The 27,701-nt window shown below is 38.2% G+C and overlaps 1 pseudogene; it reads left to right on the forward strand.

The window, feature by feature from the left end:
• Positions 1-19,877: 19,877 nt before the first annotated feature.
• LOC113295509 lies at positions 19,878-27,329 on the forward strand (annotated as a pseudogene).
• The last annotated feature ends 372 nt before the right edge of the window (positions 27,330-27,701 follow it).

Consider the following 27,701-nt stretch of genomic DNA (forward strand, 5'->3'; position numbering starts at 1 on the left):
ATACCCTAATTGGAATTTGTTATGGCGTTGGCCACGAATAGGAGGTGGGTTGGCACGTAGGCTCGCTATTTATGGCACGTTGGCACGTTCGGATGCTACTGCGGTAAAGTGGAATGTTTGGCATGTTCGGCATGCTCGGCATGCTGCTGCAGCAAAGTGGCACATTTGGCATGTTTGGCCGATTAGCGTATTGGCGCGGCATGGTATGTTTGGCATGCCATTAGCACGCTGGAGCGGAATGGTACGTTTGGCATGCCATTAGCATGTTGGAGCGGTTTTGGAAAGCCAATTTGGCATTGTGACCATCTGGCACAATATGCCTCTTTTAATACTGTGACAGGTTTAGAACGACCTAATTGGTCAATAGAAAAGGGGCCGGCCAAACATGGGCGTGGCCACACTTCTAGTGTGTGTGTGGCGGTTTTAAAGCGACCTGACTGGTCGATGAGAAAGAGGAGGGTCGGTCAAGCAGCATGGGGGTGTGGCCATCTGCAAGTGGCGCCCGCTGGCCTATGGCACGACCATACCTCCCTTTGTTGATGTTCATATTTTCCGCGGCTCCTCTTTTATCCCTTGTATTCTGATTTTGGGTAGGATTTTGTACCTACTAATCCATGGCGGATCAATTGCGTAGCTTGCCTAGGTTTAGTTTCGACCAGCGGGGTCTGACATACTGCACGGGGCGCAAAACCCTAATTTTGCAAATTAATAGGGTTGAGATTTGATTTTCGTGAGTTATCATGCACAAAATTGATCGAACTCTGGATAGAGTTCTTTAAATTTATTGTCGGAGAGCAGTATGCTTTCCTATTGAGTACTTTTATGCAAATACCTTAACCTTGATATTCGGGAAATTCATGCTACTCTGCGGCGAGTGAATATTAATTGTCATGTCATATCAATATTAAGGGTTCATCCGGGGAATATAGCATAGAAAGCATTCAAATAAGCTCATATTAATTGGACAATATAGGCAAGGTGCCGAAATTTTTACAGAATATATGGGATTGTTGCTGGATGCACCATTCTGGATAAATTTCATGTGAATATATTGAGTTGCTCAATAAATGCGCCAGTGGATAGGTTGAACACTCATCACTTTTACATGGCTTCGTTTCTTTGCAGAGTGACGGCACATTAAATGTAAGGTTTTACAAATTTGGCCCTGAACTAAAAACCACTATCAACATTAAGTCCCCTGCTTAGCACGTAATAGTGACGCTATTGCGGGGTAAGCATTAGATGGTGACAGTCAAAGAAATTCACGAGAGAAGCTTGGCGTACATTACCAGGATAGAGGCTGGCTCGGATTTTGAGCAGGATATGTTTAATTAAATGTCGAGGCGAGTAGCAATCGCCCTTATGGTACGTTGATGCCGAGAACACTAAAATGACGTATTTAAGTAGTGGAGCCTCGACTGATGAGTGTTAAGGAAGTTGATCCTTGAATACAAGGATGAGTGTTGAGGTGGTGGAGCCGCCAACACTATGATGTGTTGAGGCAGTGACGCCTGACAACACGAGTGAGTGATGAACAGATTGCGCGCCTCAACACTAATATGAAGATGTGTTGAGGCAATGATGCCTGACAACACAATAATGAGTGTTGAGGAATTACATCGTCTCAACACTAAGGTGATGATAGGTTGAGGCAGTATGCCTGAAAACACAGTAGTGAGTGTTAAGGAATTTGCACGTCTCAACACTAAGAGGAAGGATGTGTTGAAGCAGCATGCCTGGCAACACAGTAGTGAGTGTTGAGGAATTTGCACGTCTCAACACTAAGAAGAAAGATGTGTTGAAGCAGCATGCCTGGCAACACAGTAGTGAGTGTTGAGGAACTTGCACGTCTCAACACTAAGAGGTAGGATGTGTTGAAGCAGCATGCCTGGAAACACAGTAGTGAGTGTTCATTAATTTGCACGTCTCAACACTAAGAGGAAAGATGTGTTGAAGCAGTATGCCTGGCAACACAGTAGTGAGTGTTGAGGAATTTGCACGTCTCAACACTTATAGGAAAACGTGTTGAGGCAGTACGCCTGGCAACACAATGGTGAGTGTTGAGGGATTTGCACGTCTCAATACTAAGAGGAAAACGTGTTGAGGCAGTACGTCTGACAACACAATGGTGAGTGTTGAGGGATTTGCACATCCCAACACTAATAGGAAAACGTGTTGAGGCAGTACGCCTGGAAACACAATGGTAAGTGTTGAGGGATTTGCACATCTCAACACTAAGAGGAAAACGTGTTGAGGCAGTACCCCTGGAAACACAATGGTGAGTGTTGAGGAATTTGCACATCTCAACACTAATAGGAAAACATGTTGAGGCAGTACGCCTGGCAACACAATGGTGAGTGTTGAGGTATTTGCACATCTCAACACTAAGAGGAAAACGTGTTGAGGCAGTATGCCTGGAAACACAATGGTGAGTGTTGAGGGATTTGCACATCTCAACACTAAGAGGAAAACGTATTGAGGCAGTACGCCTGGCAACACAATGGTGAGTGTTGAGGAATTTTCGCATCTCAACACTAAGAGGAAAACGTGTTGAGGCAGTACGCCTAGTAACACAATGGTGAGTGTTGAGGGATTCGCACATCTCAACACTAAAAGGAAAACGTGTTGAGACAATACGCCTGGTAACACAATGATGGGTGTTGAGGGATTTGCACATCTCAACACTAAGAGGAAAACGTGTTGAGGCAGTACGCCTGGCAACACAATGGTGAGTGTTGAGGGATTTGCACATCTCAACACTAAGAGGAAAACGTGTTGAGGCAGTACGCCTGGCAACACAATGGTAAGTGTTGAGGAATTTGCACGTCTCAACACTAAGATATTTAAAATTTATTTGATAGGCCTAATAGATATAAAACATTTAGTTTAAGGATAGTTACTTAGCTCTGTCTCCGCTAGGCATGTCCTTCGCGCATGATTGGTCTTTGGGTATATTAGGCTCTCCCGTGAGTAAGCGGCATCAGGCGTTAGTGATGACATTAGGATGATGACAGATTGATAGACGAACAAAAGTCCTCAGGTCTTGATGGGACGAAAAATAACCGGGTTTAAATAGAGTTGTTCAACGAGACTTACTTGTGTGTGGAACCTGCGAACAAATGCTGCTACACTCTCTCTGGGCAATTTTATCACATTTGCGAGTTGTCCATACAACATCAAATAATCTTCAGGATTAGATGGCTTGTTGGAGATCCTCTCAGGTATAGACACTGGTGAAGGAGATAATCCTAGTTCCGTTTTCTTGCTACGTATCCATGAGCGCCCCAGAACATATCATAATTCAGGTATTCCTCTCGAGTCCCCAGGTGCAATCTCCTTCGGTAACTCAACTACTCTCTCTATGGGAGAGGAAATTCTGAAAGCGTCTCTCATTGATGTTGTTGCCGTTGAACCAGATATGGTGTAACTTGGACGTGGTTTTCTCATTGTGGTCGTCGCGCATGCGGTACTAGAGTTAGAGTTGGCGGTTTCGGATGCGCAAGATGTTGCATCTCTAGAGCGGTGGCTTTTCTCTTGCTGCTTCAGTGAAACTGCTTACAGAAGACTGAAGGTTGTATTGCATGTTTGTGAGATGTATGCTTCCACGAATATCATGAGGCTCTTCGTTCTTAGAAGGCCTGGTTCTTTCTAGAAGGGTTGGTGCTGTTGTAGTCGACCGCTTAGCAGCTTCATGAAGTTCAGAAAACGTCTAGAAATGCAGGTTCTCCAGTAGAGCGCGATAGACGGGTACCATGTCATTAATGCACAACTCCACTAAATGATGTTCAGTCACCTTTGGATCATGACAATCTAGAGTCTGAATTCTGAATCTCTTGACATAATCATTCGGATGTTCATTGCTTCGCTCCTTCTGAGTTGTGGCCATGTCCATCTGAGCTTTGGCGGGAACTTCTTGTCTCTCCATTAAATTGATAATGGTAATGGGAGTTTGGTTTCCTCTAGTTCCTCCAGTCTCTCGTCTTGAGGAAGAAGTGGTAGCAGCCCTGGTGATGATCGGAGGCGTCATGCTCGAAGAAATATTAGGAGTAACGGCGGCTCTGGCTCTGGTAATAGGAGGCGTCACGCCAAAGGGGATGCTTCTGCTGGCATTGGTGCTAAAGGATGTAACGCCATGGGATGTGTCGACTGCGCTTGCGGACGGTACATTGGTGTTGGTCATTCCCTTTTGCTCTCGTTCGATACGGCCCCATACTCTGTCTGCATCGTCGTTGGCGGAGGCACATACCTCAGACAAGGATTCAACATTTTTGTGTCATCTCTGGCGCTCTCCGAGCAAATGTTTGCGGGCTTTTGCCAAAGACGGTTTGCCATACTCTTCCATGGTGATTCGAGCATTGGCGGCTTTGGAAGTGCTTCGGATGGCCGTGGTAACTCATGAAGCGAAAGGTTGGGATTGATGATTGAAGTGAATTCTGGTTAATGATTGAATTTATATCTAAGACCCACCATCTTGAGTTTGAGAAGATTGGAATGAAAATTGTGAAATTGGCTTCACAACCGAGAGATTAATCTCCCACTGTGGTCGCCAATTGGTTTTGGTAAATTTGGGTGTGTTGATGAGAAACAAATTTAGACCTAAACAAATGCACTGCACGAGAGTACTTTAGATTCGACAGATCAATCTGTACAATCCTGGCCTAAACCAAGAAATGGTCGTTTCAGTCTTGCTTCGGTCACAAAGTGAAGGAGAAGGGTTGGTCATATGGAGGGAAGCGAAGAAGGTGTTGAGACCAGAATGGTTGGTTCTGAAGGTTTGGCTGTTTTGTGACTTGTATCAGAATATGGAACTGGCTTGCGGAATGTAAGCTATCAGTTATTTTGTGTTTTTTATGGATACTTGTGTTGTTGTTAACCAAAACTCTGTTGTTTTGGTCGAGATAGGTAAAACCTATTTATATAAGTCATAATTGTACGCACCCTGATCTCGTAGGAAATGGGAGTGATTGAGTGATGGAGAAGTGGAGTAATGTGTAACTGCCAGAAACCACGCCTCCAATATGAAGGAACGGGTTTGTTTACACCCACTACTTCTTGCCGCCACTAACTTCCCCGTTTTCCTGACACTTTCTTATGATGGGCGTGTTGCACGCCGCACGCTGTAAATCGCCAGACCAATACCCTAATGAGCATCCCCCAGTTTTTGACATGTTTGATGTCTCGAGTATGGAAAAGTGTAATAGATTGCAGAGTGGATCTTGTGTACAAGACCTGGATGCTTTGATTAATTATACGCCAACTAAGTAGCAAATAGCCATGTGTGGTAAGTCAAAGTCATGAGACTTGCCGTAAGAGAATAGCATGTGATGCTATTAGGCTTGCTGGTCGCCTAAAACTTACCATGGGCCTGTCAATTCTGTGGCGAATTTGGACGGCTGAGATTGTAATTCATGCGAGAGGGTGACCATTGATTATGGCCACATACCGTTAGCATCTTTTAATAGCATAGTCGAGCCATTGGCACATGCTGGTGGCATGGTGGCATAGCCGCACCTGTGGCATGGTGGCATAGCCTCGCATGTGGCATGAACAAAGCTAGGATTTGGTGCTGTGGCCAAAGTTAAGGGCTTGGAAGCATGTCCAAGGATAGGATTTTGGCATATTGGTGTTAGACCTAAATATGGCTTCGGCAACATTGGCTCCAGTTGTCATATCAAACTTAATGCCCTAGGGAGCATTACTTGGCTTGGTTGGCGTGGCAACCTTAGCTAAATTAGTGTTTGGCATATCGAAACCCTAATTTGCGCATGTGGCATGTGGTCGTGGCACGGTGACGTTTTTTGTGCGAACGGCGCCATGGCCACGCCAAAGGAATTATGGCAGAGCCATAACATGGGGATGGCCACAGGAGCAAGGGAGGATATGAGTGGCCATAACATGGCGCCATTTTTAGTCCCGCATGGCTCGTGGCATGTTGTGGGAGCCAAAGTGGCGTAATTTGGGCCACGATTGGAAATTAGGGTTTCGAATAATGTCACTAAAGCAAAGTCGTGTTTCTGATTATAATACCATAATTGGAATTCGTTATGGCGTTGGCTACGAACAGGAGGTGGGTTGGCACGTAGGCGCCCTATTTATGGCACGTTGGCACGTTCGGCATGCTATTGCGGCAAAGTGGCACGTTTGGCATGCTCGGCATGCTGCTGCGGCAAAGTGGCACTTTGGCATGCCGGTTAGCGTATTGGCGCGACACGGTATGTTTGGCATGCCATTAGCACGCTAGAGCGGAATGGTACGTTTGGCATGCCATTAGCATGTTGGCGCGGCTTTGGAAAGCCAATTTGGCATTGTGACCATCTGGCACAATTTGCCTCTTTTAGTACTGTGGCAGGTTTGCGACCTAATTGGTCAATAGAAAAGGGGTCGATCAAACATGGGAGTGGCTACACTAGTGTGCGTGTGGCGGGTTTAAAGCGACTTGATTGGTCGATGGGAAATAGGAGGGCCGGTCAAGCAGCATGGGGGTGTGGCCATCTGCAAGTGGCGCCGGTTGGACAATGGCACGGCCACACCTCCCTTTGCTGCTGATCCTATTTTCCGCGACTCCTCTTTTATCCCTTGTTTTCTGATTTTGGGTAGGATTTTGTACCTACTAATCCATGGCGGATCAATTGCATAGCTTGCCTAGGTTTAGTTTCGACCAGCGGGGTCTGACATACTGCGCGGGGCGCAAAACCCTAATTTTGCAAATTAATAGGGTTGAGATTTGATTTTCGTGAGTTATCATGCACAAAATTGATCGAACTCTGCATAGAGTTCTTTAAATTTATTGCCGGAGAGCAGTATGCTTTCCTATTGAGTACTTTTATGCAAAGACCTTAACCTTGATATTTCGGGAAATTCATGCTACTCTGCTGCGAGTGAATATTAATTGTCATGTTATATCAATATTAATGGTTCAACCGGGGAACATAAGACAGAAATCATTCAAAGAAGCTCATATTAATTGGACAATATAGGCAAGGTGCTGAAATTTACAGAATATCTGGGATTGTTGCTGCATGCACCATTCTGGATAAATTTCATGTGAATATATTGAGTTGCTCAATAAATGCGCCAGTGGAGAGGTTGAACACTCATCAATTTTACATAGCTCTGTTTCTTTGCAGAGTGACGACACATTAAATCTAAGGTTTTACAAATTTAGCCCTGAACTAAAAACCAACATCAACAAAAGCTTCTGAACTGCTTTGACATAGATGGTGACATGTCGTATTTGTTCAAGTTTGGTGATAAGTATATAGAGTCCACACCAGAAAATTTTGCTGGTATACTTGCGATGAAGAGGACTGGAAGTAGAAAGGGTCAAAAGTTGTTAAGAGAGTTTAAGATAGGCGATTTGGAAGATAACGTTTTATACAACAAGTACTTTAGTGATAATAAACAAACAACACATACAACGTCGGTGACCAAGAGGAATATCATAGACAAGATAAAACAGGTTATGAACAGAAATAAGATGAGAAAGATTGATAATCAACATGTAGTTTATATGATAGGATTCTATCTTTGATTTGTACTCTTTTTCGGGGACATAAACGCAAGCGCGGTGAATGTGAAATTTCTTGCTATTATCGGGACTTATGAGACTGTGCTCAAAGTGTCATGGCCCGATTTAATACACGAGTACTTGTTTACCCAACTTCTAGAAAATGCTGGTAGTGTTACAAACGTCAAAGCTTGTGTGCCATACCTACTGGTATGGATAATATTTTTACTTTACTGTTGTAAATTAGTTTTATTGTTTCGTTGTAGATATTTTTGTTCAATGATAGGGGTCTAAAACACCTTGATATTTATCTATTTTTTATGCTTTCTTTGATAAGTTTTCTTGTAAATTATGTATTTTATGTTTAATTTTGAGTTTTAGGTACTTTGGAGCAAAAGAAGAAGAAACGTCGCTTAAAAGGGCTAAAGTGTCATTTCATGTGCAACTGCTGTTAGAGGCGACTTATTTCTCATTATTTACTTTTAATTCTTCATCTCATTCTGAAAGGCATGTCGGCTTTAGTGATGCAAGTTTTGTCTGAAAAGCATGGCAACCTTAGTGATGTATAAAAATTGAAGAAAAGAAGTGAATATGAGAGGTAAGAGATGGATTGGCGGCTCGAGAAACTACTAAAAGCACCCAGAAAAGTGTTAAAGGCACCCCCAGAAATGTCCCGGAGGAGTTGATAAAGTCACCTAGCAGTTTTTCACTATATACAGCCCAAAAGTCATCTTTGTACCCCACAAATTTCTATTCGCACCCCAAGAAATTGCTAAACGTAGCCCAAATTGCTAAAGGGACACCGTTGTTGGATAAGGGGAAGGTCATCTTCTCCATTTGAATTTCAAATTTTGGCGGGAAAGCTGGTTTTAATGGCTGCAGAATTAGGGTTTGTGTTTTAGGCAAGTTGTGGTGAGACTAAAGCCCTGAAACTAAATGGGTTCGTCCTAATAGACTTAACAGATCTGGTGATGGTTTTAGTTTCGACTAGAATTGGCTATATAATCGGGAAAAGCTAAATCAGAGCTTTCGAAAATTGGCGGGAAACCTGTTCTTCATGTACCAGAATTAGAGTTTAATTTTTCAGTAAGTTAGAAGGAGATTCAATCGCTGTTTTGACTTGGACTGAGCTTGTTACAGATAAACAGGATTGGTATATCTTCCGGATTCGAGAAAATAGGGTTGAATCACCACATTGAAGCAAAACTGTGGAAGAAATATTCACGGGTTTCTGTTGGTTCGAGTTTGGCATGTTTGGGAGAATTTCAAGGGTTCTACGGTCTGGATACATTGTTACCTAATAAAAAAAAGGAAGAATGACGTGTATTGGATCTAAAAGAAGGAATCAAATCTGGTTATATATACGGTTGTTGCGTTAACAGAGAAGGAGAAATATTCTTGGTTTTCTTACAGGGAAATTTTGAGTTGAAAACAAAGGAAGTTACGTGCAGTTTGGGAATATTTTCGATTACACAGTACACGTATGATCTTACAACTGTATTCTATTGGTTAGAAAAGGTTTTGACAACACAGATAATCCATGTAGAAAAAGGGAAAGTACGAGACTTGGGAGGAAAGATAAGATATTTAATCGAGAAATTTAGGGTTCTGTGGTGTATATATAGCCTTCGATTGAGTCAGAGTCGATATACGGAGAAACCAGGAGAGAATAGATACTACTGAATCGAAAAAAAATCACAAGTTTCAGAAAGTTACCTGCTGCTGCAAAATTCAAGAACACGAAGAACATAGGCCGTTCAGAACAGTCGCAGCGGCAGTCTTATATTCAACAACATAAGGACAATATCGTACACTATTTTAGTTGCAGTAGATCTTTCACAACTGAGTTATTGTAACAGCTTCGTGGCTGAATACCTTTGGCGACCAAAAATTGTTGTAAGCATATTTATATCTTTTTGAATACAATGATTAATCAAGTTTTCTTCAATTCTCGATTCATGAGTAGCTAAATTTCTTTTCTAGGGTTTTGGAAGAAGCTATTTTTGATGCGTAATTTTTAGTAATTATTTTCTATGACAAAAAATACTCCAATATTGTGCTTTAAAATTATTAAAAATTCGTTCTTCTTTACATGCTTCGTAATAATTGTTTTGGGTAATTTCTACCGATCTTTTATAAGCGAAGGAGAATTAGGCCTTAAAATAGTGACAAGAGTCATAAAAAGAGCTTGTAACGTCATATCTTCCAAAGCATGAGATTGGGTTCGAAATTGTTTTGAGTAAAATATGAGTATTTTGTCAAAGAAATTGTTATTGAATTTACAAATATTGGAAGTAGTGGAATCCAAAACCCTAGAATCATCTCTCCTTGATAAATTAAAAATTAACTTTAATTAGTTTGTCTTAGTAAATTCTTTTAGTAATCAAAAACCAAATCTTCATAAAAGTCCGAGAATCGAATCCTTAGTACCACAATCAAAACTACTTCATTCAATCGACTAATTAAATTTATATGTTGCAGATCTTGTTTGTTGAGCACACACCAGCAGGTTTAATCCCCAAAGTTCCAAACCACGAACAACAAATCCCAAGGGTTGGAAGGTGGGATGTACAACAGATTTCGGATTTCATATCTAGGACAAACATGACAGAGTTTTCAGTAAGTGTTCTATGTTACTTGGTTTATATTTTTGTATAATTATGGTACAAATGCATCTGGTAGTTGGACATCATCAGATTTTGTCATGTGTAGCTGTAAGTTACACATGCAAATGAGCTTGTGTAATTTTAAGTTACACATATATATAAATGTGCTTGTGTAAAGTTACACATGCAGATACCAGTGAACTTAACTACATTTTGTATATTTACATTGTGTTACTTAAAGTTACAAATGCATTTTTGTATCTCTTTTTAACCTCTCCATCTGTTAATTGCAGCCAACTGCTAGCTTTGTGGATGAGTTTTCACAGCTTGAAAAGCATCTTGGTATAGCAGCCGTGGAACCAAGCAAAGAAGAGCTGAAAAGGTGGCTCAGAGAGCAAACAATTGAGAACGAAAAACTAAAAGAGCAACTACAAGCAAAGCAAGAAATGTTTGATGAAGTGCGTGAAATTGCCAGAGGAGGTATAATAGAAGGGACCTTACCGACACACAAAAATTCGAGAAGCACATTGTATGTTGCAACATTATGAAAGCGATGGGTATTGAACCTTACAAAGTGACCCAAGAAGAGTTTATGCAACAAGAAGATGGTGGACAAGGACATGGAGGAACTGAGCATCAACAAGAAGAGTACGAAGAAGAGACTGAGCAAGACAAAGATGACGCTGAAACTTCCTTCCAAGAAGATTGTAAGGAGTTGTTTTTCGTTCTTTTTTTAAAAAAAAAAAATTTAACGTCATCATCATCATCCTAAATAAACAAAGCCTTAATATTATTTCTCATTTCGATCCTTATGCAGTTCCATGTGTCAGTCTTGCAGCTGGAAATACACCCACAATTATGCAATCTCAAACTACTGCAGAGGGCCGCAAAGCACCTCTCAGGACATACAGTTCGAGTATGAAGAGTGTGAAAAAATGCAAGACTCCTCCAAAGAAAAGGCCAATTGCTAAGAAAAAGCCCACTCCTGCAGATGTTGTTGATGAGGCGCAGAAGAAAGCTGATGAAGAGACACCTGTTGCTAATGAGGCGCAGAAGAAAGTTGTAGAAGGTGGTGTTGTGGATGAGCCGCAGGAGAAAGCCGCTGGTGATGATGCAAATGTCGATGAAGAGACACCTGCAACTGTTGGTGGCAGTTTGGTTATGACTTCTCCAACTCGGCCAACACCTTCAACTTTTGATGACAGTTTTACTTCTACACAGTTTGATGACTCGTTGGTGATAACTGCTACAATACATCAAACTCCGTGTGACAATCCTGAGACCTACAGGTTGGTGCGAATAGGAGCTAACCCTGGTGATATGACGGATGTAACTGAAATGATAGATGCAGTTGTCAGCAACATTAACTAAGCTGAAGTGCATAGATGAATCCGGAACCTACCTCCAGTGGTAAACCATCTTCCTTGTGTAACTTCTTATGAATTTTTTTCCTTCTGATTCCATATTTTTCTCTTGTTGTTTATAATGCATGTGTAACTTCAATTTACAAATTGTATATGCATGTGTAACTTCAATTTATACATTGTATATGCATGTGTAACTTAAGGCTACATTACACACTTTGATATTACACATTGTATATGCATGTGTAACTTCATATTACACATTGTATATGCAAGTGTAACTTTAGTTTACACAATCATGAGGAAATACAACTTTTTTTTTTTATGATTATCCCTATTTTTGTTGTTGCACAGATCAAACTCAACTGAACCTTGGTAGTGATCCAACTACTTTTAGCCTTGGCCTAGACGATACTCCATTACCTGTTGGAGAACTAGTCAAGGGATTTGTGAATGAACAAAGCCAACCTGGAATCATACAACAACGCTGGCTGAGGAGCAGAAAAGCTGAGAAACAAGATATCAAAAGTACAAAAGACAGCCAAAGAAGAGTAAGGTATTGTTATTGAAGAAACAATGTCTGTAGTTCAAGAAGAAGAAGAAACAATGGATGCAGTCTCATAGGTAGAAGAAACAATGGATGCATATGCTGAAGAAGATGATGGGACAATGAGCAAGGATGTAAAAGGTTGTAGAATTATTGAAATGATGGATGGCGATCAAAAGCAGAAAGTACTTGAATACTTCAATACACATCACAGAATGTAAGTAGATACAAATGAAACCAAAAAGGTTATGCGCTTATTGATTCTGTTATATAGATTTTAATGTTAAACGTTGCGTCTTACTTCTGTTATGTGGTTTAATTTTTTTTATTTTTAATGCAGAGACATTGCTTGGATGGGATTCAAAGACGATGGTAGCCCGATGTTTGATATAAGTGGAGAACTTATGCTTCAACTAACCAGCAAAGAGGCCTACTTGGATTCGGAAGTCATTGACTTCTACATTAGTAGGTTGAGGACAAAGATGAACTCAAACCCCAAGTATGAAAAAGCGATATCCCTCTCCCCGAAAGCATATGTAAGTACATTGGAAAATTTAAAATCTTCTTGTATGTAGATTAAAAAAAGGCTAATTCTTGGATTATAATGTTCATTCTTGTATGTAGATCCAAAAAATTTAAAATCTTCTTGTAAGTAACTTAAAGTTACACATACTTATACAATATGCATTTATAACGTTCATTCTTTTGCTTTATGTTTATGCAAGAATCTTTTCTGAATGATAAGCATGAATTCAAGAAATTCTGGATTAAAAAGCTTGATAATGACTATCGTGATTGCAAACCAGTCAAATTGTTCGCACCCATGAGTAACAACAAGACCCATTTCTCACTACTGGAGTATGACTTGAATAGCGCTGCAGGTTGGTGCCACAGGAACTCGTTAAGCGCTGTGAAGAAAGAACACTTTGAGCAAGCTAAGTCCTATGCAGCTGCAATAAGTCAAGCATTGAACTATCGAATTCTTCTTGATTTGAATCCGAAGGCCAGATCTATCAATTCGCCTAAATAAGGTTCACATCCTGATTGTCTGTTATTTGTATGCTATTACATGAAGTGTGGGATGAAGAATACATAATTTGAAACACAATCATCTCGCGTAGGCACACACATGCATAGGGTAACGGTTCAAAAGGTGGGTGACATGAGAGCAAGCATGATTTACAAGATTATTTAAGATGCAAACAGTAGGGCTGATTAAACATTATTGTAGAACAGTTCGTCGTATTGAAAAACTTCTATACTTTTATGCAAAGCAGCTCATTTGGATTAAGAAACTTTTATACTTTTGTTAGACTTGCAAAACATGTTGTTAGAACTTCTATACTTCGTCAGATAGTATATCTTTAATTAAATAGAAAGTTATCTATTTAATAATACTTGCTATAAATAGGTTGTGAATTAAGTAACCTAAAGGTTTCAGAAGTATCCAAAAGGTTAAGTAACCTGAAGTAACTTGAAGTTACACATCAATTTAAGATGTGTAACTTGAATTTACATACGATAAAAAAATAACAGTTTCCAGTCAACAAGTAAGATAGGGTAGTGGAATGTGTAACAGGGTCAAATGCTGAAAAAATAAGTTAAGTAACTCATATTTACACATGCTAAATTAGAAATTTGTAAAAATAACAATGTGTAAATAATAGTTACACATCCATGTTTTATAAGTGTAAACCAAAGTTACACATGCATTTCCCTTGTATTCAGAAGATACTCACCTGTGTACTCACAAAATATAAAATCTGAATAAATGATCGTTGCACGTGATATGAATAAATGATCCTTGCAGAAAAATAAAAAAGTTTGGTCCATGCAAACAGAAATGAAGAAAACTAAAAAACAATAATCCAAGCCAAATAAGAAACCACACATGAAATCAATACTTGCATGTAGAAATGAACTTCTTCAGCTTAAAGCTAGGGGGGTGTATACTTCAGAGGATTCTTACAACCTGCCCTGTTGTGACTTGCTTCCTTACAATTGCTGCAATATGAACTTTCCTCTTTACCTTCTTTTCACCTTTACTTAGAATTCTTTTTCCTCGGGGTCTACCTGGTTGCTTCTTTACGATAGGCGGGTTGATGGTGTTGTCTTTTTCAATTTCAGCAGGCCTGTTGTAGTTGGGAATCGACTGGATGACATGCAAATAGGTCTTCCTAAAATAGTCGCTTGTAAAATACGGTGAAATGAAATCAATAGCTTCACGTTTAATCTTCCGTATGGCTGCAAGAGCATGAGCACAAGGTAAACCATAGAGCGCCACATTAAAAAAACAAAAACAATAAAAAGATCAGTTAGTTGCACATGCAAATCATAAAACACTCAAAAATTAGCTAGTTACACATGCATATACAGGATGTGTATCTTTAAGTTACACTTGCAAAATAAATGTGTAACTAGTATTTACACATGCATATATCTAATGTAACTATAAGATACACATTCTATAAACTTTCAAAAAACAAAAACATACAAAAAGAAATAAAGCATAAGAATAAAACCTTTGACATGTGCAAGTCTCGTGTTCGAGGTCCACTCCGTGAGTGCTTTCGCTAAAAACTTCAAACACGGTAGGACTAGCCACCAATACTTTCCAAGCCAAACCTTCATCTTGAAGATCCTCAAGCTTTTCCTCATACTCTGGAGCAATGTAGTCAATATCGGCCATATCGACCAATATATCGGCGAAATATCGGATATCGCTATGGAGCGATACGAGAAGCAGTATATCAGCGATACAATATCTTACCAATAATAGCGGCCGATATGAGCCGATACGAAATTTTTAGGATAATCCGGTATTATTAAATTGGTCGTTTTAGGTAAAGATTAAGGGTATTTTCCCGATAATAACGGCCGATATCTATAATTACTAGTATGATTTTGATTAAAATTGTAATATCCTTATTTAATTACCATTTTAGGTAGTAAACTTTAAAGTTGTTGAAGTTACTCTCCTGTTTCTAGTTTGAACTTGTTTAATAACCATTTTAGGTAGTGAACTTTAATGTTATTGAAGTTACTCTTTTGTGTTTTTGATAAAATTAATGGTATCTATTATATCTTAACAGAAAATGTTTGTTGTAAAATTATAATCTTAAAATTTGGAACCGATATTATACCGATATTTCAACGATAATATCCTCGATATAAAGTCGTACCAGTGTATCGGTCCCGGCCGAGATAAACTGATATCTGATATTAACTACATTGCTCTGGGGTTAATGGAGTCATCATATTAGCGCCATCTTCACGACGGTGTGCCATTATTACCATTATTTTCATCCTAATCTGAAAAGGAAAAAAACTTATGAATATACAAAGTGACAAAACAAGAAATAAAGAAAAAAAAACACACTCTACTAACCTGATCAAGAAGAGCAGATGCAGGCATCTTCTTGTGAACCATAATCCAGCTATTGAGTGATTCTGCTAGAGTACTATATGTGCGTCCATACCGACAACCTTTGAAATAGGCATTCACATATGATTCAGGTGGGACGGTCTCGATGTAATCATCCACCCAATCGCAGTTCAAATCTCTAATTTTTTGTATGGCCTTAGCTGGTTTTCAGGTGAGAGTGCGTATGTCGCTTCTTGGAAATGGTCCAGCACAAGCGTGTATCTAGGATCTGAGCCCATGATGGCAGATTATTCTTCAAATGATAGTAGTAGAAGCTGTGGAATGAATCTGGAAAGACAAGTGGAACACCACGCAAGATTCCTTCATGGCGATCCGAAAAGAAGGTGATTGGCCTCCCATCACCAACAACTTGAGTCAAATTCCTTAAGAACCACTCCCAGTTTTCGTTAGTCTCATAACTGACTAGTGCCACAACAAGTGGGAAAAATCCTACAAAGTGTGCATAAATGAAAGAATAATAAGTTGCAAAAAGAACAGAAAACAATGTGTAAATACAAGTCACACATCCTAACCAACTATGTAGTATCTGTCAGTTACAGTTGTTCAGAAAAGTAGCATACCTTTACCACCATTGATTCCCTTAGCGGCCATCAGGCGACCTATGAATCTACCAGTAAGGAATGTAGCATCCAAGCATACCATTGCCCGACAAAACCGGTACCCCTTGATGCATGCATCAAACGAGATCAAAATGCGATGGAATTTTTTTGTTGCAGGATCGAATTGAAAATCAACCACACTATCTGGGTTTTTTTTCTCTTATATCGTTAATATACCATACCAAGTGTGAGTAGGACTTCACATCGTCACCATAAATGGTCTCGTAAACCTTTTCCCTACCATTATAGGCCTGATAATACTCCATGGTAATCCATAGTTGGTCTGGAAATCATCTGCAATTTGCTCTGGCTTCTTGTGAGGATTTTTCCGAACTTCTTCCTCAATCAAACTAGACATGAAGCTGGTGGAGTATTTTTAATTCCAGTTGCGCCCACCAGCATCACAAATGTGCTCAGGGTTATAAGCCCTGACCTGAGAGGTTTATATAAAATATAAACAAATAAACCAAAAACCAATATGGTGCAAAAAACATCATGTGTAACTCAAAGTTACACATACTGTAACAAAACATAAGATGACAGACACACGGAAAACCTACCTGAAACATTTCGTTCCTTTCATCAATAGAAGCTGCATGAATTTTCCAGCCGCATTCTTTTACTGCACACTTAGACGTGAACCTAGAATGCTCATTATGTGTTACAACCATGTTGAAACCAGTGCGAAGACAATACTTGGTGTAAGCAATCCTGACTTGCTTAACTCCTTCAACAAACACGTGACCAATCCACCAAGGACCTTGGGCCAACCATACGATAACAAAGGATTTGCAGGTTTGCTTTTATCTTCCAAATACATTCCAACATAACGATTATTTCTCGATGAAGACATACTAGAACCATTAAAAATTGAAGAAGCTGCCCTAGATATAGATGATGAGGCTACATGAGTAACATTTTGCAAGAAAATGTCAAAACTGGTCTTATTTTTACTATGTGAGATGGATGCAAGAGCTTGAAGCGAATAATCACAGTCAACCGGAAATTCTTTCCCACCTTCTCGGAAGAAGAAACAAATACCAAGTAGAGTAAATTGCTTCCATTCCTTGCAAACTTGTTCCTTAAACTCATCAAGTTTAGTTTCAACATTAACATGGATGGTAATGAAATCTGAAAAGTAGCGAACAACAACAATGCAACTAACAACATCCATGACAACCTGAAAAATACAAACATACAATAAAAATATCAAAAAAACAAACGAACGCAATTCACCCAGGGGCGTTGCCCCCTCACGAGAAATATATTCTATGAGGCAAGCTAAATAATACAATGAGCAATCAACATACTCAACAATAGAAATATGAGTAAAAGATACAAATGATACAATTGTTTACAAATAAAGATGCTACATGACATATATCTGTAACTTCAAGTTACACATGTTAAAAATACAACAGGATATATATGTGTAAACTAAAGTTACACATGCTGTAACAAAAAAACAACATCTCTGCATCAATTGTTTTCCTTCTGAAACAAAATTGTATCTTCATCCTCTTTACACATGCTTAAAATACATCAGGATATATATGTGTAACCTCAAGTTATACATATTGTAACGAAAAAAAAAGCAACATGTCTACATCAATTTGAAGTTGTTTTTCCGAAACAAAATTGTTTCTTCATACTCCTCTCAGTATCAACAAAAGTAAACAATAAATTCTCAGATCGGACATGCAAGAACAACAAATAATAAAATAAATAAATTAAAAGAAGTTTTAAAATCAAACTAAAATAAAATTCATACCTATATTTGTTGTTTTCTTTCTTCTGAAACAATGTTTTTTCTATTCCTCTTCTCATTATCAACCAATCCTGTTGTAAGTATCAACCAAATAATGCTCAGTATCAACCAAATCAAAAAACGAATAAGAAAGATCCAAATCATAAAAACCGAAATAAATTGAATTGAAAACTAGATTAAAAACACACCTATGTTGATTTCTCTATTCCAACCCGTCTTCTTCCTCTTCTCAGACTCAACACAATCGAAACAAAACAAAAAACGAAAATCAGTAGAAGATCGAAATCAAAAAATCGATCAGAAAAACTAGTGAATCAAACCTATTTGATACAAACAAAAAAGATAAATTGATACAAACCTATTTGTTGTTCTTCAATGCGTTGTCTCACTCTCGTCAGATCTGAAATCCAGTGAATAACATCAACAAATTGAGAAAAAAATTAACGAATTGTTGTTCTTCCTCTCGTCTTCAACACAACAAACTAACGAATTCTTGTTCTTCAATGTAACGATTCGTGTGAAGAAAAAATTCTAATTCTGTTCCCGAAGAAAAAATAAACGAGAGCAAAGAGAAGAGAGAGCTAAAAAACTAATTGATTTGATTTTCTGTTTCTGTTACTGTATAAAACGACTATAAATACTGGAGGTTAATTTTGGTATTTTTAAATTTATTAAAAAGGTTGCTGACGTCAGCAATCCGGAAGAATTCAAAACCTGACCCCAAAAATAAAAGTTCAGGGCCTAGAAAAATCAAAAAGTGAAAGTATGGAGTTGATAGTGACAGATTCATTTTGTGGGGCTTCTAACATATTGAACCCATATAGTAGGGGGTTCTAGTATTTTTCACTACCTAGATTTATGTAGGAATTACTGGCTAGTTCAGTTCTAGCAGACCCAGTTAATGGCTAGTCCACCCGTGGAAAAGATTTACTCTCTAGTCCAAAAACATGTTTTTGGACTAGATTATTTACTCTCTAGTCCAAAAACTTCGTGGAGACTATAAAGTGTATTTTATAAATTCCTAAAACTCCCTTCCAGGTCTAATTAGTATCAACACATGTAAATGTTACTAGTAGTATGTTACTACATACTAGTAGTATCAATACGGTGATACTACATATTAATATATACTGTACTAGTAGTAACAAAAATATCTTATTGTTACTAGTAAATTATGTAACTACTTTGCTATACTAAACTAATATACTACTATAGTATAGTATACTAGTAAACTAGTAGTAACTAGTACTAGTAGTAAAATATGTAGTATCAATACATAACAATTTTTTTTTGATATGTAGTATCAATACATAACATACTACATATCAATATGTAGTATCAATATATAACATACTACATATCAAACATACTACATATCAATATGTAGTATCAATACATAACATATTACATATCAATATATAACATACTACATGTCAATATGTAGTAATACATAGCATACTACATATCAATATGTAGTATCAATACATAACATATTACTACTAGTATACTAGTTACTACTAGTATACTACATACTACATATGTTATTACTACATACTAGTTACTACTAGTATATTACATACTACATATGTTATTACTACATACTAGTTACTACTAATTACTACTAGTATATACTAGTATACTAGTATACTACATATGTATTATTATACGTAATGTTATATAATAGGGTTAGTAGAGTAATTTACTCTTTTCAAAAAAAAATTGGACTAGGAAGTAAATATTTTTTGGTGCTGGACTAGCCAGTAATCCGGGTCGGGTTTTCTGGACTAAACAGTAAATCCCTCTAGATTTATTCGGTCCACTAAAAGAAGATCCGGAACGTTAGAACCCGTCGTTTTTTACCGGGTCCAGTGTTACCTGGAACGAACCGGATCCGTTGACAACCCAGGGTGAAAGTTAGAGTTTATTACCAGTTTACTCCATAGGATGGCAGAAATCCCGTCCAAATTTTGTCCTCTTTCCCTACACACTTGTTTCTCTTTCTGCTTTTGTTTATAGAAGATGGAGTTCAGGTATATTTGTTCCTCTAACCTAATTTTCATTTTTAACGTTGCTGTACTTTCTCTGAGAATTAGGGTTTGTACTTTCAAAAGATGATTATCGGCAAACTTGAGAGGGTTAGATCTCATCAACAAGAAATTACACATTCACTAATGAAGGAGAGAGGATTGGGAAAGATAGAAGGGATTGAATGCTTTGTAGGAAAACCCTAGCTGTCTAGCAACATTTGTGAACCAAATTCTAAGAACTCGTAACTTCAGAGAAATTTTTATCTAATCTAGCAACATTCAGGTTAATAACAACTCTAGGGTGTAGATTTTTGTTATGATCAGTTAATTTGATGGATAAGTAAAGTTTTTTTTAATCAAATTCTGTTGAAATTTCCCTGTGATGCTTTTTGTTTTCTGATATGGGAGCTTTCATATTAGCTGCATCGGTTCACCTATATTTCCCTTTTTAGCTTAAATGTTTCTTGGCAGGTGACTACTAAAGTGGAAGTTAACATTCTACTACTTGGAGTTATAAGATGGAGGCAGAATTAGATACTAGTGGCTTGCTTGAAGTTGAGGATTCTAGTTTTGCAATCATGGGTGATATGGTAAGTAATGTTCTGTTGTACTTTTTCTGAAAACCGGTTACTTTGGGTGCATTTTGAGACTGTAATCTCATCCCTCTGCTGGTTATATGTTTTCAGCACATCTCATCCTTCAGTAGTACACTTGTACAATAAAAGTAATGAATCAAATTGTGGTTGTTGCTATTTTTGAATTTTTTAACATTCTCATCCTTTGCGCTTCGCAGGATACCACTTCTTTCGAGAATGAAAAATGTGGGATATGCATGGATGTTGTCATAGACAGGGGTGCTATAGACAGCTGCCAGCATTGGTATGCTCATATAGATTGTTGTTGATGTCTCTGTTTATTTAGCTTAGTCGCCTCAAAGTGTTTGCTAAAGTAACTTCGGAAATTATGTTTTTATGTATTTTTACTATGAAGGTTCTGCATTTTCAGGTTTTGCTTTTCATGCATTGACAATTGGTCTACAATCACAAGTTTGTGCCCACTTTGTCAGAAAGAATTTCAATTGATCACATGTGTTCCAGTAAGTATCCATTAACTTTGCACACTTTTCCCCTAGAGTCCTGTACTGCTCGAATTGTTTTTAAGTACCATTTGTATGGTATCTGTTTTTTTTACGAGCTTATTTTATCCATCTCTGCTTTCTTAAGTTTTTGTAGTTTAACTCTATAAGTTCTTCTAAAATAGTTTGCAGATATTATATATGAAATTCCAGAACTAAAGTATTTTGTTTTCTTTTTTTTTTAAGGTATTCGACACGATTGGAAGTGGCAGAGCTGATGATGAATTTCTCTCAGGGTATGTGGTTTATTTTGTTCTCTTTGTAATACATCCCAATTCAAATGATTATTAATCGGGATAAAAGGGACATACAAAATTACTAGGACTATTGCATCTCTAAACTTTTGGTGGCATTATTTGCTTTTAGAGATGAAGAATGGAGCATTCAGGGGTTGAATAATACTCTTTCATTTCCATCATACTACATTGATGAAAATGTAATTAAGTAATGCCCTTTTCCATTTGCCTCATGTCTTCTTATTATTGAAGTTATTTACCATGATGATAGCAGCTCATTTTTCTATGTAATTGTATGTAACACTTTGTAGGCAGTTATCTGTTTGGATGGAGATGGCTGCAAGATAAGAAGTGGTTCAGCAAAAATTGAGGATGATCCAAATCTTGATACATCAATCGCTTGTGATTCTTGTGATTTATGGTAACTTTTCTTATGGGTTCTTAAAGAATACTATGTTGTAGCAGGGGATTGGGGTTGTTAGTCTGAAAATTGTAGTGGGATAGCATCAGTTGAATATTTTTCAGACAAAACTAAGGAGTTTCGTACCAGTGTTTGATGTCCTTCTATTGAACATTAACCTTACAGGTTCCACCAACATGCTTTCTTAGGATTTATAACTTTTGATCAATCTCAGGATAGAGAAAATTATAAGTATCAGAAGCCAGGCTAAATGAGGTAGGACTAAAATATTCTTTGGATTTCCGAAGTTGTCATGTGTCACCTGGAAATTCACCATTTAGGTATATTATCTTCGCTCAAGTCCGTGTCTGTAGATAGTCAAGTTGCTAGTAGCAGAGATTGGAAGCAGAGGTTCCAATTTAACGCAAATGAACATTAAGTTTCTGATTTTTCTGCTGCCCTCTCCATGCTTTTCCAGTATTCTTGTTTTCTTAGCTTTTCCTTGTTATTGGGCAGTGATTTCACCCGTTTTTTCTTTTGTCTTAACCTGGTGTGCAAATCTTTCTTATGTTTGCCACTTTTTTATGTTTCGTCATCTAATACTTGGTTTTTTTATCTGTGGAGCCAGGTATCATGCTTTCTGTGTAGGATTTGATACAGAAGCTACATCCGAGAATTCGTGGTTATGTCCAAGGTAATTCAGAAAAATAAAATATCTTGTTTCTTTTTGCAGCCAATAGAACACTCCCTTCAGTCACGGCCTTCGTTAAATATGAGTTTATGCACTCATATGAAAATGTACAACTAAAGGAAATGTAATCATGCACTATACGAAAATGCCGCCGTCTGTCTAGGAGTGAGACCCCTGGGATTTTTATGTGCGCATGGTTTTAACTTAACCAGTGACATTTATGAAAATTGATTTCTTCACATCCCTGTTGTTGGAAGCCATTAAATATTGTTTCCCAGGTCCTAGGTTTACCATGTGCTTTATGTTTGTTTACAGGATGCAGTAATTATTTCTTGCAAAATATTTTGATAAAGTCTTGTTTTGTCTCCTCGTTTTCTATTTACACAGGTGTGTTGTTAATGAAGTTGCACATAAATTCGACGGGGCTTCAGAAATTGATCATGAATGTTCAGATGAGACTGCATTGTCTAAACCATTACACGTATCTGTTGCTGATGCCGGAGAAACTGCTGTTGTTGTCTCCTCGGTTGAAAAGAAGCAGTGTGAAGTTCCGAATGATAATATTGCATCAGCCTTCGACACAAAAGAGGATAGAATAAAAGAGCACTCTTTGTCTTACACTACCTTTAGTAGTACCACACTGGAAATGGAATCTGTTTATAATATACAACCAAACAGTAATCTGCCGGAGGCTTTGTCAGCACTTTCCTTCTCATTAGATACTCCTGGCAAATTGAAGAGTAATGGGGTTCAAGTAAAAGTTGCACCAGATATTTCTGATGGAGATAAAACTGCTGCTGATATGACCTCGAGTGGGAGTGAGCCAACTATTAGTGTACCCAATTTTGATCTTTATTTTGGCTTATCTTCGCAGTCTTCTTTATCAGGTATGCATTTTTAGTTGGAGGCTTTTGTGTATATTGGCTGTTCCCTTCGAGATTTAATGACTCACTTTTTGGTCGTTCCTTGGTATTCTTTTAGTTGACAAGAATGACTTTAATGCAACTGAAAGTCACATGGAAGATCTCATGCAGCAGGTATAGAAGTGAGTGTATAGGGTGTCCTTATCTCCCTTTTATAGAAGTGAGTGGTATAGAACTGTTTTATTTCCTTTACACAGTCTCTAAGCATGTACTCCCTTTTTCCTTTTTTCTTTTTTTCACCCCTCTTTTTTGTCTTCAGCTAAAAAGTTGGGACCTGATGCTAAGGAGTCTGCTGTTGGTTTTAATGCTTTAAAGAGAAAGGTTATGAGTCCTAGGTCAGTAGTTATCACCAAACTAGATATCAACTGCCATTGGGGTTCTTCTAAGAATCAATGTGTGTTTCAGTTAGCTGGATCTTTGATTTGTTACCAGTTTTCTGATTCATTTGTCTGCCTGTGGTAATAGTAGTGGTCACATCGATGTGAATGAAGACTCTGAAATTGGGATTAGAGAAAACAGTGTCAAAGTGGATACTGGAGTTTCCGCAAAGAGTGCAAGAGCTGATAGAAAGTTCCCAAAAGCAGCATGTAACTCTGGAGTTAAAGATTACTTGAAAAGAGGACCCCAGAAACACCCTAGGCTCCCAGCAGCTTCTGAAAATGACAAGGTAAATGATGTTGCTTATAAGAAGCGTGCGGTTCCAGATATTATGACAATTGTCAGAGCGACACTATCAAAACCTACTGTCAGGTTATCTGACGGAAGAGATAATGGAGCTGGATTAAGAGTAAAGAAGATAATGCGCAGGAATGTGGAGGATGAGTCATCCAAACTATTAGAGGAACTGAGAAACCAAATTAGAGAAGCAGTTCGCAACAAAGACACTAAAGATCTAAACAAATATGCATTTGACCCAAAGCTGCTTAAAGCATTTAGAGCTGCTGTTGGGGGAAAGAAAGCTGAATCAGAGCCAAGTAAAAAGCTCGATCCTTCAATTGCAAGGGCGAAAAAGTCAATGCTGCAAAAGGGTAAGACACGTGAGAGTTTAACGAAGAAAATCTACGGAAATGTAAATGGACGGCGTAAACGTGCATGGGACAGGGAATGGGAAGTCGAATTTTGGAAGCATCGTGCCACAAATATTAGCAGACCTGAAAAGATGGAAACTCTGAAATCTGTTCTTGATCTCCTGAGGAAGAGTTCTGAGAGCTCAGATGTGGATAGCGAGCCTGAAGATGATGCTAAAAGTTCAATTCTATCCAGATTGTATCTTGCAGATACTTCTGTTTTCCCTAGGAAGGATGATATCAAACCTCTATCAGTTCTTACAGAGATTGATAACAACGAGACAAATTTAGAGGATAAAATTTCAAGTCTAACCGATAATGATAGAGTGGGCCAAAGCCTTATTCGCAACTCTAAGAATACCTCCGCAGTTAGTGGTCCTTCAGTTGGTGATAAAAGGAAAATCAACGTTTCCCCTAGCTTGAAGGTTGAAACTGCTAGTAGGAAACCAATGCCCCATGATTCCAAAATGAAGGCCCAATCTGTGAAGGAATCGCCTGGTAAATCTGATCCGAAGATTGATAAAAGGAAGTGGGCTCTGGAGGTTCTCGCGAGGAAAACAGCGGTAACAGAAAGGGATTCTAATCAACGGAAACAGGAAGACAACTCTGCGCTTAAAGGAAATTACCCTTTATTGGTACGTGAATTTATCTTTCATTGACAATTCTGATTTACGTAATGTGCGTCATGATTCTGTCATGTGAAACTGATCTGGGAATGCATTTTGTTGACTGGTTTGTGCAGGCACAACTGCCTGCAGACATGAAACCGGTACTAGCAGAAAGTCGTCATAATAAGGTTCCTATATCAGTTAGACAGGTGTGTAGTGAAAGTATAGCAGAAAGTCTCTCTCTCTCTCTCTCTCTCTCTCTCTCTATCTATCTATCTATATATATATATATATATATATATATATATATATATATATATATACACATATGTATATATATGTGGATAGCATCTGTCTTATATGTTATTGGCTATCGTTTTTGTACAGGCACAACTTCACCGTATGGCCGAGTACTTCTTAAAGTTAGCAGATCTCCCTGTTATCCGCAGAACTGCTATAACTGAGTTGGCTGTTGCAGATGCAGTTAACATTGAAAAGGATGTTCTTGATAGGTCAAGTAGCAAACTAGTATATGTAAATCTCTGTTCTCAGGCTCTACGTCAACATGTACATAGCAGCAAACTTGTTGGACCTGAAGAATCAAATCCTTCTTTATCATCACCACCTCATCCTGAAAGTGAAGAACCTTCTCCAGGAGATTCCACCGATCCATCAATCGAGGAAGCATTGAAAATGGCAGGACTTGTATCCAATTCCCCTGGTGACAGTCCTTACCGTGTTACAGAAAAAGAACCCGACAGTGTGTTTGATATGGATTCTCATCCAGATCTTGATATATATGGGGATTTTGAGTATGATTTGGGAGATGGAGATCTGATTGGTGCTAGTGCTTTTAAATGTATCCACGTCACAAACGGAGGAAGTAGATATGAAAATGAAGGTGGTGTTCTCTACCCTTAACACAGAAAAGATAGATGATTCCCTGAACTCTAAAGACCAAAAGAGGACAGTAACTGATGAAAAACCACCTGATAGCAAAGAAAGAAACATGGAAAACTCAATGTTAGAGTTGGCAACAAATACTTCTTGTCCTTCATTAGAACAGTTACAAGGTGAACTAGATGGGGAGCTTTCTTTTGCAGAATATGAAGAACTGTATGGCCCTGACGAAGAACCCTTAGTAGAAAAATTTCCAAAAATAGAATCAATGGAGCAAAATAAGTCAATCATTAGTTGTGGGGATATTGTAAATCACACAATAAGTAAAGGATCTGAACATCAAGGTGAGAGTTCTGCAGAAAAAATGGTCGAAGAAAGTTTCCCCGCTGAAGTTGGGTCTTCTGAGGGGAATCACTCACCAAATCACTCCTTGATGAGTAAGAGTGTCAGGACGAAGGACAAGAAACCCCAAAGTGGCAAGCAGACTGAGATCAGTCACTCCGTATCTAAAAAGGTAAAGAGGCACTCACGTTGTCCTTGTGCGACATTTACTTGCCTTTTTGCATCAATCGTCACATCCACTGTTTTGATGCCAACACAAGGTTTTCGATACGTATATATTTTACACATTTAATTTGATTTCCCTCCAAACATTTGAAAGTAAGTTAAGTTTTCTGAATGTTAGTTTGTTCACTGTTGGATTGTGTTAATTGTGTATAGAATAGAAAAAAGAACGAAAAAGAAGAAAGAAAGAAGAAGAAGAGTGGTAGTTTAGATATTTCATTTTGAAACTAACCATGCACTTATCTTTTGGATTGTTACTAGTTTATAATTAAGTTGATGGTAGACTAGGTATGTTGTGGTGATCAACTCAAGAACACAAAATGGAAATGCTTTTCAGAATTAAATTACTCATCTGAAACAGAAAGTGAGACAGAAGGTGGGAATGCATTCAGTTAAAGTACTCTTCTGAAACAGAAAGTAGTTTGTTTAAAAGCTGAAACAGTTATGGACTCGGATTTTTTTATATCTTTCAAGCTTTGTCTTTCTCTGACCTGTTTGTTATCACTAAATATCCTTCTCAGGTTGAAGCTTACATCAAGGAGCACATCAGGCCACTATGCAAGAGTGGTGTCATTACAGCAGAACAGTATCGATGGGCAGTGACTAAAACAACAGAAAAAGTAATGAGATACCACATGAAAGACAAGACTGCAAATTTTGTCATCAAGGAAGGTGAAAAGGTGAAGAAGCTTGCTGAAGAATATGTTGAGGCCGCACAAGAAAACTAGATAGATTTGTAGACTCGTAGGTGTGTAAGAAGTCTGGACTCTGGAGCTGTTTTCAGTAGAAAGTAAACCAAAAGTAGATTACTGTAAATCGTAGTAGCACGGTGATTAAAGTGATTAAAGAACTGCTTGTATATTTCAGCATAACCTTAGTTCCAGTTCCAGATAGTTGCTTGTTGCATTTAATGAAGTTGACATCTGGGCCATAGTTTTTTCACAACCAAGTTACTGTGAACTTCATTGTCATTAATCTTAGGCTTTCAAACAGTCCACAAAAATCTCAAAAGTTTCACTGCTTAGCCATTTCAGGTGATCATGTATTCCCCGCTCAATCTGATACACTTTACCTAAACAAAAGAATTTAAACACAATGAAACTCTGAAAATCCATTTGATGGAGGACTCCTGGTCCTTGACGAGAATTCATGGTGATGAAAGAATCTCTCTAGGCTCCACTCCATCCCCTGCCATGTGTGAGCCCTGCCAATCAGCCAAATAAGATTAGTTGGGCAACTTGGGTACTTAACTTCAATAATCAGCGAATGAACCAGCAACCAGTCCAAGTCTCCAATGGTCTCTCACAATTAACC

The sequence above is a fragment of the Papaver somniferum genome, chromosome 7, assembly GCF_003573695.1.
Source record: "Papaver somniferum cultivar HN1 chromosome 7, ASM357369v1, whole genome shotgun sequence".
Lineage (NCBI taxonomy): Eukaryota > Viridiplantae > Streptophyta > Magnoliopsida > Ranunculales > Papaveraceae > Papaver > Papaver somniferum.